The sequence below is a fragment of the Gossypium hirsutum genome, chromosome A11 (genome assembly GCF_007990345.1).
Source record: "Gossypium hirsutum isolate 1008001.06 chromosome A11, Gossypium_hirsutum_v2.1, whole genome shotgun sequence".
NCBI classification, from domain to species: Eukaryota; Viridiplantae; Streptophyta; class Magnoliopsida; order Malvales; family Malvaceae; genus Gossypium; species Gossypium hirsutum.
In genome coordinates, this window is record NC_053434.1 from 10,251,898 (window position 1) to 10,264,968 (window position 13,071).

Below are 13,071 nucleotides of genomic sequence, written 5' to 3' on the forward strand. Positions count from 1 at the left end.
ATAAAAAATTATATAATTTCAAATTATATTAGAAACATTAATCTTAAAACTTAAATTTAAAATAAAAAAAGGTTTCATTAAAAAATTATCATAATATAAAATATAAAATTTAATTTAAATGTAAATTTGTATTCATCTAACAAACAATTTATGTAATTAAGATAAGATAATAAAATGTATATTTATTTAATAATTAAAAATTAAAAATTCCAAAAAGAACATAACATCCAACATTTTAAAACTTTCATTTGGAAATCTCATCTACTTAATGTTAGTGAAATTTCAAATTAAAAATATAAAAATCTAATCATTTTCAATTTTATATTGAAAACTTTTTATCTTAAATAATTTTCAAATTAAATTTAAAAACTACAAAGAATATATAATTTATATTCATTACTTTTATTGCAAATCTTCCATTCCTTTCTAGCTTTCTATTACTTTTATTGTATTCTTTCTTTGTTACTATTTCATGTTATATTTTTTATTAATATTTTCTTTCCTTTTAGAATTTTATTTTTATTTTGGATCAAATTTAAAGTATATTTTCCCTCCTTTTTCTCCTAAAAAATCCATGTATATATATATATTTTTTAGTATAGATTAGGATCAAAATTAAATTTTAAACCCCTTATATTCTTTTTAATTGATTTATTTCACACGCAATTTTAAAACTTATTCCATTGAACTCTTGCATGTAATTTTTTTGTATTTTTCAAATTTGTGCATCAATTTTATCATTATAAATTCTTAAAATAATTATTTAGATTTGATTTTGATGTATGTGTTTCTCGTTGGTCCTCATCAAACTTAAAGTACCAACAATAGCTATAACCAGAGTGAAAATGATGATGTTAATTATGCAACACACGGCTGCTCTTTTTAATTACCTAAAATCAAAGCTTTATTTTATTTGTGAAAACAAACAAAGTTGACCAACCGGGTTATGTAGGAATATTCTGACCTCTGACACCTCTTACTTTGTCTGCTTCCTGCAAGGAGCATCAAAGTCAAACACCTGTAAATCTTTTTTTTTTTTTGCCTAAAAAAATCTGTAGCTTTGTTATTCTCTTTATATACGTGTTTTAAAAATCACTGACCTTAATGAGACAAGATACGTTAGATTTTCCTAAAAAAAATTAATTTTAATTACTTTGAAGTATATAAACACTGACAGTATAAGTCTACATATTTAATGGAGAGATTTTTTATATTAATGTAAAAACTCTTATGCGTGGTATCAGTATTATATCGGTGAGTATTAGATTTATCAATATTTTTATTTTCACATATATATTTAGGGTCTTGTATTTAATTTCTTAAAAATATATTATATATACATGAAAATATATCTCAATTATATCCATATAAATATATTTATATGTAATTATAAATTATAAATTTATTAATTAGGTTCATTAATATAATCTAATAATTATATCGTGGACAACATTACATCGCGAATGCATTTACTTCAAAATTAGTTGGCATTGAAAAGTCATTTTAAAAAAAATCTCAAGAAAACTTCTCTAACTCTATTTAGCAAATAGGCATAATTGTCGAAAATGCACTCAATGGTTATCGGTTTTTGGGTTTCAGCCATTAACCTTTTTTTTATTAGGATTGGCACCTTCAACGTTACAATTTTTCTAGAAATTAGCCCAATTTTAACGAGAAATGTGAGTTGACCGTCAATCAAGCGCATTTTGACGAAGTAACCTATGTGGCATGCCACATAAGAGTGAGGATGAAGATGACATGTCAAAAATAAAGAAATAAATAATTTGTAAAAAAATTCTAGGTAAAATTAAAAACAATCATAAAATCTCTAATCCCTTATTCTCAAATCGTAAAATCCCTAAAACTCTCACGATAAAAAAACTTCAACAATCTCTAATCTTCAAGAAACCACTATCTCTTAAGAAACCCAAATTGAAATCCCTCTCCTCTCATTATTTCAATTTACCACAAATCCTAAGAAATTGTTCTTTTTCTTCCTTGTCGTTCGAAATCATGGATTTAGGAAATTTGCTCAAATATGAATAACATAGTTCGAATAGCCAACTTAGAGAATGGGTATCGTATGGTTTAAGGGAAAAATTGAGGTATTCAAATATTGTTACATCAACATGGAAGGAGTATGAGTACAATAGGGAAGAAGTAAAGTGTTACTGTAAGAAGTTAGTTCCAAGAGACACTTCGTGGAGAGATTTAAATTTGGGGAAGAGATTTTGTTTTTTGCTTAGATTTTCAAGTAAGTGAAAAAGAATTTTATATGCTACTTCAGCTAAATATGGATGATTTCAAAAACTTCCCTAGGATGAGAGTTTATGATTTAAATTTTTTTTGTTGTCACTCACGGGGTTTGTTTGTAGGACGATTGTTATGGTTTTTTCAAGTGGAATAATGGGAAAATGTGTGACCATGCGACTGAATTACTACATCAATTGCGTGACAATAAACGAATCTTTCAAAAGACAATCTAGTACTTAGAAAGAAGGTTATGAATTTGGTTGCATTTGATGGTAGCCATAATGGTGACAATAATGGTGTTGACATTGAGGTTGAAAAAAGTAGACCAATTTGTGGTGTTGAAGGAGAACTAATATTAAGGAATAAAATGATGACCATGAAATAAAAAATGAAAGTTATCAAGAAGGATATGTCAATATAAAAGATATTTTTTTTATTGCTCATGTTATTTATTGTATGCATCACCATAGGTTTCCTTGTTGGTAGTAGTGTCAAGAGGCATGTGCAATTACCAGTTGGAAATGTTGATTGAATTTAAAATTTTCTAACATAACTCTATGTTATGTTGTTTATGTAATTTGGAGCATTGATGTACATTTTGCTTGGAATTAAAGACCAATTTTGATTGTTGTTTATGTAATTTATTTTAGATGTAGTAAATAATGCAATGAAAAGAAAGGTAAGACTGTAAAACATCCCACAGTTAATCATATAATTTCCTCATTACAATTAGGATAAAAGATGCTTTACAAAAGCATTCCACAGGTAATGATTTAGCCTATACACCATTCATGCTATACCAGCCAAAAACAAGTTTGATGTAACATATATAACATACTGCTGTAAGTAAGCTATACCTAACTACATCAACTAAAAAAACCAACATCTTGGTTATTAGTATAATAAAAAAATAGTTACCCTTGGTGTATTCCAAAAGCAGAAGGTTTTAGGCTCAAAATATGGCAAATTAAAGAAGATTATAGCACTTGCAACTATTTCTTCGATGATTTACTCATGTTTCCTGCAATTGATTCTTGTATTTCCAGATGATCGAGAGGAGCCTTTCTCTTGTTCTTTGGTGACTTGGGTGGTAAAGAAGATTGTCCACTACATCATTACATAAACCTGTCACCATGCTCATTGTGATTGTACCAGACTGCAAGTGTGTTTTAAGTTGATTAGAACCGTACACAATGTTGTTGGTTGGGAGATCAATAGAAAAAGAATAAAATTCACATAAAATGTTTGATTCCCAATCTTCAGATTTGTATACAACCATATTCTATGTATTTTTGCTTTTTGGGTTATTTTCCTTAAGATTTATCTGAGGTAATTGACTTTTTAATGGGAGATTTCCCCTTCTGTTTCGGTGGTTGTGTAGCTTGCTGCAAAACATGGACCATAATGAAAGTGATTAGACATAATAAATTTACTCAAGTTATATAAGTGAAGAACAACATTGTACCTGTTTAGCATGTTCACTTTATTGTGTGCAAGATTACTTGTTATGGCCATGTTGGTCACGTTGTGTACATGTCATGATTAGACCTTTCCTACTCAAGTGGCCAGACTTCAATTTCTTCGATTCATCTTTGATCGTTATCTTGTTCTTTTTGGGCCTTCCAATCATCTTCCTTTCTATAGGAGGAAACACTAGCTTAACACGAACTTTTTCCCAATCATGTGGCCCATTTATAGGCTGCATTAAAAATGAGTAAACATTCTTGTAGGTTTCTATGTAATAAAATTCATGCAGGTAGTCATCTAATTGAAGCCCTAAGTGATACATGGAATGATGGAATCCCACTAATCTGTCAACTTCTACAGCTACATGTCATTTGACTTAGGTCCACTGTATATTGATAACTTTGTTTTCCCATCTCACATCTATTTTCTTCCTTCCATAACAATTGCCACTCTATACAGTCTTTGTTGGCATCAAACTTAACTTTCACCAGTAGACCATGATTTTGCTTGTATCCATTACAAAACTTCATTTTCTTTACTATCCGAGTTATCATCTTGGTCCTAATATCCTCAGGCATTTTGATAATGCTTTTGAATCTAGGTTTAGCAATGCTTGAATTAAAGGCTTCACATAGATTGTTGTCAATTAGATCTAATTTACAAGTAGTCCCTCAAAAAATCCTAGTCCATATCTTTGGAGGCTTTCTCATCAAATTATCATAAGCATCATTATTTTTTTTCTTTAGTGTTGCACAAATTTCCTCCCACACTCTCTCAGTCGTAGACTTCACAATCTGCTAGAAATCACACTCAAAAGATTTCCCTAGCTTCCTTCCTGACCAATTTGCAAACACGTGTCTTGTATAAATCGTAATATTAGAGCTCTATTTGTGTCATAATGAACCAGATATATTGTTAGAAAAATGTAGTTAATTATAATTAAAATAATAATAAGGTAACACCAAGCACAAATGAGTTAATTAACTAACCTTTTGTTGGTCACTAATAACTATGTACCCATACCCATCTTCTAATCCTAAATCAGTTGATAGAAAATTAAGAAACCAGGCCTACGAATCAATGTACTCCACTTTAGCCACAACCTATGCAATAGTGAACATTTGGTTGTTTGTGTCCTTTCCAACAGTTGCGAGAAATTCACTTTTAAATGGGTCTTTTAAGAAGCAACCATCTAACCCAAGGAGTGGCCTACAGGCTGCTTTCCAGCCTCTCTTTAGTGCATTAAAGCACACATAAAACCTCTTAAAATGAGGAGGAGAGTCTATTGTCACCCTTTGAACAACCATTTTTATTATGTTGCCTGGCATCTTTGACTTTAACTCACGAGCATAGCCCTATAACCGGTGAAATTTTTCCTTAAAATTCTCAATAATTTTCTCCTTAACTATTTTTTTGGCTCTATAACAAAAGTCAATGCTTACATTTACATGAATCTCTAAAGTACTTCTTCTTTGAATTTTCCTTAGCTTCATCTTAGGGTTATCCTTGACAGTTGCTTCAAAATGTTGGGCAACCATAGCAGCAATCACCATTTTGTTCTTAAAACTAACTTAACAATAGTGCTCTTCCTTAAAAGTCTTAATCTGCAAACACTTGGCAACAGGATTGTAGCTAGCCAAAACTCTCTATAGACAATTAAAGGAAGCAATGCACTTCATAGCAACCTTTTTCGGTTCATTATTAAAAAACTTCAGTTGTCTTTTACTATCTTTGGAGTAATTTCGAATTGTAGTCTTAAACTATTTGCTATCCTTAAACATCATTTTCAAACAAAATTTTTGTTTATTTGATCGGTCATTATATAAGGGAAACTTGCTTCTTCTCTCATCATCTTCATGTTCTTAATCTTCATTTGATCCAACCAAGTTTCCATGTTCATCTGAGTCTCATACCTCAATCTTATTCCCATCCAGCACTGCCTCTGACTCCTCTTCTCCATTAGCTGGAGCAGCAACATTGTCCACTCCAACTGATGTTGCAAAATCACCAACATTTTCATGACTAATAGATTATACAAACCATTATAATTATCTTCTCTAATTATTGATCCTGAATTTGTAACACCCCCTAACCCTTATCCGTCTTCAGAACAAGGTTACGGGGCATTATCGGACTATTTAGATCAATTATGAACAATAAACAAGTTAAATAGAAAACACATAATAAATTAATTATATTGTCCCTTTTATGGGCTCTCGAGGCCCAATATAAGTAGTTAAAACGAATCGGGACTTAGTCAGAAATTCAGAGAATTTCTTTGTGAAATTTCAAAATCTTTCCTATGTACAAGGCTCACACGCCCGTGTGACCCTAAAACATGTCTGTGCTTCAGATTGTGTCCTACCCTGTGTAACTTTCTGACTTACCTTGTAATGACCCGAACTTTAAGGTTATTAGGAAAGTATATTTTTGGGTCTCCATTTCTGAAAAATGGATTCGTAAATATTTATTAAAAATATTTACGAAGTTAAGTGAGTAATTAATTTAAATTTTAATGAAGTGAATTAACTTAAATTAATGATAATTAGATAAAAAGATTAAATTGAATGAAGAGTGAGAGTTTAATTATAGAATAAAGAAAAATAAAGGGACTAAATAGGAAATAAGTCAAAAAGGAGTGCCAAGTGTATGGCAAAAATAAAATACATGTGTAATTAATATAATACATACATTTGTAATACATGTATGTATTTACTTATTATTTAATTAAATAATTAATGTATTTATTATTTATTATTATTAAATTGATATTATATGATAAATAAATTAAATATAAGATAAGTGTATGGTAAAAATAATTTATATGTGTACCAATAGTATACATACACTTGTAATACACATATATGTTTGCTTATTGTATAAATATATTATATATTATTATTAAAAGTAAAGTAAATAAAAAAAGAAATAAAAGAAATAAATAGAATGAAAAGAAACAGAATGTGAAACGAAACATGGGAAGGAAGAAAGAAAAAGAGAAAAGAAAGAAGAAAGAAGAAAAGAGAAAATTAAAGGTTTGAAGTTTAGAAGTTTAATAGGTAAGTCAATTTAGCCATTTTTACTTAATTTTGATGCTTTAGAAGCTTTAGAACAAGGTTTTGATGAAGTTAAGTTGATATTTTGAAAGACAGTTAATTATTAAACGTTGTTCATGTTGAACAAAAAGATGAATTAAGGGCTAAATTGATAGTTTTGAATGGTAAGGATTAAATTGAAAGAAATTCAAAATTATGGTTTTATGCTGAAATTAGTTTGAAGTGGAAATTGATTAAAAATATTGAGTTAAATATGAAGAATAAAAGTTAGTTTCGGTTTAGGGACTAAACTGGAATTAAGGTAAAAGTTGGATAGAAATTGAAATATTCAATGTGAAAATTTTAATGATTTTAATGGCCCATTTTTAGTAAAATCAAAATAGTAATTTCGTGACCACAAATCCGATCTAGAAAGAAAATTTATTTTAATATTGTGGCATAGTCTATATTACGATAGGAATACTGCATGAAAATTTTAATAGGAAAATTTTATTGATTATATAGTTAAATTGATAAAAAGAGAAAAGAAAAAAAAGATGCATTCTCGGGACTCCGTTCCGATAAATCAGATTCGTAAATATTTATTATAAATATTTACGAAGTTAATTGTGTGTCTAATTAGGTTTTGATTAGGTGAATTCGACTTAATTAGAAGTAATTAGGAAAAAAGATTAGATTGAAATAAGTGTGAAAGTTTAATTATAGATTAAAGAAAATAAAAAGGACTAAATAGGTAAATATGCCATTATTATAAAATGAGGCGGTTTAACGTTAAAAGAAAAAAAAATCTAAGATATTTTTTATATAAAATATATATTATATATTATATTAACTTAATATTTTAGTATTAATATATAATATATTATATTATTATATTATATATAATATAATATAATATATAAAACATAAAGTAAAGTAAAGTAAAGTAACAGAATAAAAAGAAGAAACAAAACAGAATAGCAGGGACGAAATAGAGAAAAAGGGAGAAAGAAAAAGAAAAAGAAAATTTGGGATTTCAAGGGTTCAAATTCAATTTGGTAAGTTAATTTAATTCATTTTCTTGTAATTATTGAGTTTTTATGATCCTAGAACAAAATATTATTAGGTATATGTTGAAATTTTGAGAGTTAGTAAATTTTTTTTATATTGTTTATGTTGAATTTATGGATAAATTAGAGATTGAACTTATGAAAAAATTCAAATTAGAATTGAGAAAAAAGATTGAATTGTGAAATAGATTGCAATAAGGAGTAAATTATAAGAAGTTTGAAATTGGGGTTTATTAGTGAAAATTTTGGAGTTAAACTAAGTTATAAGTAGAATTTAAATAAAAATAAAGTATAGATTGTAATAGAAATGGAAATAATTTTAGTTATGGAATAAATTGATATGTAAGTTAATGTAAGAAATGATGAATTTATTATATCATATTTATTTTTTTTAATAGCATAGGAAAGTCATTTAATTATTTTTCTCTAACATATAAATATTATATGTTTTATATGAAATTGAAGAGAAAGAGAAGAAAGGAGAGGACCTAATTGAAGAAAAAGGAAAAGAGAAGGCTAAGGAGTGAAGGAGGACATCATCTCAATCTTTTTGTTGTAAGTACTACAAGATTTTTTTTTAAATTAATTTTATTTAGATGCTTATATTGTAGTATAGAATTATTTAGAAATAAAAATGTAATATATATGTATATATTTAAATTTATAAGTAAATAAATAATAATAATAGATTATGGAATTATGAAATTTGAAAAGAAAATTATAATTGGAGAATATAAGAAGTTATATTGTTTGAACATTAAGTAATAATGTTGTGACAAAAGTATATGTGTGAAAAAGATGTGATATTTTTCGAGATATTTATGTAAAATATTTAAATATATGAAATTCAATTTTAATGCCCAAGTAGATGAGTTTTGAACTACTAGGATATTAATGGCATGCCATTAAGGAATTCTAGCGCGCTATCTGATTATTAGCACATTAGTGCTCTCCGTTCTATTATTAGCACGTTAAGTGCTCTCTGTTTAGCACATCTGTGCTCTCTATATAGCACTTTAGTGCTCTCTGTTCGTTTGTGCATAATAATGCACTTCTGTATTTGTTCCGTATATCCAGTGTGTTCTATAAAGTCTACTTTGGGCTAAAGTTATAAGTTGTGAACCAAAGTGAATTATCAATGTACTAAGGTAAGTTTTATAACTTATATAATAATAAATTAAATTTTGTTAATATGAGATACAGCTAAAGAAACTTATATGCATATAAATATATATTGATCAAATGGGATTATAATATTTTAATAAGATTTATTCGCCTATTTATTCTTGTAGTGCTTACTAAGTCTTCACCAGCTTAACGCGTTTAATTTTAACGCGTAGGTACAGTTAGACTCGAAGAGGTAGAGTCGACTAGAAGATCTCTCATCTCATCACATCCTCAAAAGCTTCATAAGTAGGCACCATATTTTGAATTAAAAGTGGCATGTACATAGGTGTTATTTTGATCACATTAGAATGTTACAAGACTTTTGTTGTAAAAAAAAAGAAGGTATTTAGTATTTTAATTTTATACTAATGAAATGGTATAAAAGTTTATATAGTATATATATATGGTATTGGTTGTTTTTGGTTTGAACTTGCAGAGGGTTTTATACAAAATAAACAGAAATGCTGCCGAAATTTAAAAAAAAAATCGTTCCATTCCTAATACGTATTTTGGGCCTCGAGGGTCTATTATAAAGACTTAAAAGTTAAACTATGCTATGAATGTTATTTATTTATGAATTATTTCTAAGTTGTCCAATATGTTTGATAATACTCCGTAACCCTGATCCGGCGATGGTTTAGGGTTAAAAGGTATTACAATGATAATGTATTAATAATATTTAATTAATTCCCGTAGCTAATGATGTCTCGAAAAATCTAGGTTAAGCAAGGATAAGGCGAAGACAACGGGAGTTAGCTCGGAAACCACGGTTTGTATTTCTATAAACCGAATCTAAAAATTATTTGATGAAATTATTTATTATTATTATTATTATGGTATTGAATTGAATAAAAATTCAGGAATTATTGGTAATTGTTGAGTTGATATCGAATTGAATGTGTAAATAGTTTGAGAATATTGAATGGAAATTGAATAATGTATATTGTATTGAAATTGAATTGCATGTGGATTGATATGAAAAAGTGTATTGAAATGAAACTGAAAATTTGAAAGTTTACTGAAATCTCTATTAACTATATCGGGCTAGTCGGATATAGTTGGCATGCCATAGGATTGGAAGTCTTCAGGGATATTCCGACTGTGTGTTGATGAGACACTATATGTGTCGACTACTGTGATTGTTCCGGATTTGTTCCGAAGAGCTACTCCGTACCTGACTGTTACTGTTCCAGATTTGTTTCGATGAGGTACTTTGTGTACCGCTACTGTTACTGTTACTGTTACTGTTACCCTTACGGTTTATTCCGACTTCGACCGATGAAACACTGTATACTATCCCCGGTGTGTGGGTTGGATTCGTGTATCTGTCCAGGTCCGAGTCATGTTAATAGGGGTAATGAAAAGTATCAAAGACTGTTTGTTACTGAATAGTTGATTGTTATAGAATAAACGACTGATACTGAATAAATGAATATTACTGATTAACCGATTATTACTTTTGACTGACTGGTACTGAACGATAAAGATTAATTGGTTGTTACCAAAGAATATTGACTATTATTGAAATGAGATAGTACAGAATATTGAATGAAAGGTGAATAATATTATTACTCAAATGAATTGTAAATAAAAGCACTGAAAAACTAATTGTTACTGAATAATGGACTGCTACTGAATGTCTGAATGATATTGTACACAGGTTATTACTGAATAAATATGAAAAATCGACGGATAATGAATAAACATTGAAATTGTATACAATTCATCGAAAGTGATTAACAAGATCTTAGCATTATATATTAAAAACAAATGATTGAACTATTAGGAGTAATAGATTGAATTCTCAAGGTTCATTGATATATGATTTATTATTGACTTAAGTATTGGTTTATAGAAATACCACTGAGTTCATACTCAGCGTACGGTTTGTTTCCGTGCGCAGGTTAGATTAAAGGCAGATCGTCGAATCAGCATCATAAGCCGATCCCGAACTCAAAAAGGTAAAGCATGTTAATTATCGGTAATGGCATGTACCTAGGATGTCTTAAGTGTGTTATATTGGATTGTGATTGTAATAGTGAAATAAGTAAATTGATAATTGATAATGATACATGATAAGTGTTTAAAGTTAAATATTAGATAATATATAAAATGCGTTTGAATTGGTTTAATATTGGTATTTGTATTGGTTGTGGATTGAAATTTACAGGATTGGTAAATTTTTAAAATACAAGATTCATTTTGAGTTCACATAGTTTGTCACACGGGCGTGTGCCTTGGTTGTCACGGTCGTGTCTTAAAGTCAGTTTAGTACACGGGCAGGCCACACGGACGTGTGTCATGGCCATGTTTAAAAGTCAGTGTTGCACACGAGTTGAGGACACGGGCGTGTCCTATGCCGCATGGGCATGTTAAATTAGCCGCACGGGCGTGTGGTACTGTTCAAAAGAAGAAAATTTAAAATTTCATGGAAAATTTACTAAGCTTTAGGATCGAATCCCAGTTTGTTTTAATTACACTTGTAAAGTATTGTAGACCCAATAAAATATATTTAGATGAATATATTGCTTTTATACTTGTTTATGTGCAAATGTATTGTAATGACTAGTAATACTCTATAATCCTGTTCCGGTAACAGGACGGGGTCAAGGGTGTTACATACCTCACACGGTCAAGCCATACGCCCGTGTGCTAGGCTGTGTGGTCAATTTATTTTTCGAATTTTAGGTGCAATTTTCACACAGCAGGGCATATGTCTGTGTGCTAGGCCGTGTACCTCACACGGTTGAGACACACGCCCGTGTGGCAATACCTGGACATTCTGTTTCTAAAATTTTAAGTTGCAAGGGACACACAGCCTAACCACACACCCATGTGTAAGCCGCGTGTCTCACACGGTTTGATCACACGCCCGTGTGCCAGACCGTGTGAACTCAAAATGAGTCTTATACAACAAGTTTACCAACCCTGCGATTCTTAAACAACAAGCAACTCAAATACCATTTATTCATCCAATCCAAAATACAATTAAATACATCTAAAACATGTTTAAACTATCAATATAACGATCTAACTCATGTATGTTTATAGATATCTAACATAAATTATCTAAACAATTTATTTAAATACCATTCAAATCAATTCAAATTAAACCATGTAAATAACCATATTATAAGACATATAATTGTATATATAGATCAACCAATATCATCTTATACACCATTAATATTCATATCTCAAAATGACATCAAAAGACAACTTAGGTACATGCCATTCTCAAAAGAGAAAATACTTTACCACTTTGAGTTCGGGATCGGCTTTGGATGCTGATTCAACAATCTGACTTTAACCTAACTTGCTATGGAAAACAACCGTATGTTGAGTATAAACTCAGTGGTATTTCTATAATCTGAATACTTTAGAGAAATAATATTATAAAGCATATATTTGTAAGCATATGTAAACATTAATCAATCAATCAATTCATCCATTTAGTCTTCATTTTTCGTCAATAACTAATTCCAATAAACTTTCTCACTTTGATTCACATAACATTTGGAAATAACAAAACTCTTTTTATGAACCCTTGGTTCATACATATCATTTGTACAATTCAATTCAATATCAAATTTCAAATTCACAATTCAATAACAATCTTATTGCCAATTCATTTATTTACCCTATTAACACAACTTAGACTTTGCCGGATACACGAATCCAACCAAAACACACTAGTATGGCACCCAGTGCCTCATCGGATAATTCAAAGTAATAGATTGACACCTAGTGTCTCATTAGCCATGCCGAAGCAAGTTGTACCCAGTACCTCATCGAATTTATCTGAAGTAATATTTGACACCCAGTGTCTCATCAACTCGAGGTCAAAGTATCCCTGAACACTTCCAATCCTATGGCATGCCAACTATATCCGACTCTGCCCGATACAGTTAATAGGGTTTTCAATTCACTTTTCAACAACAATCAATATTCAATTATCACAATATTTATATAAATCTCAATTCAATATTTTCACATTTCAACAACAATTAATAGTTTCATCAATCACAAATTCATATAATCTCAATTCAATATCAAGATAATAACAAACAACACTCACC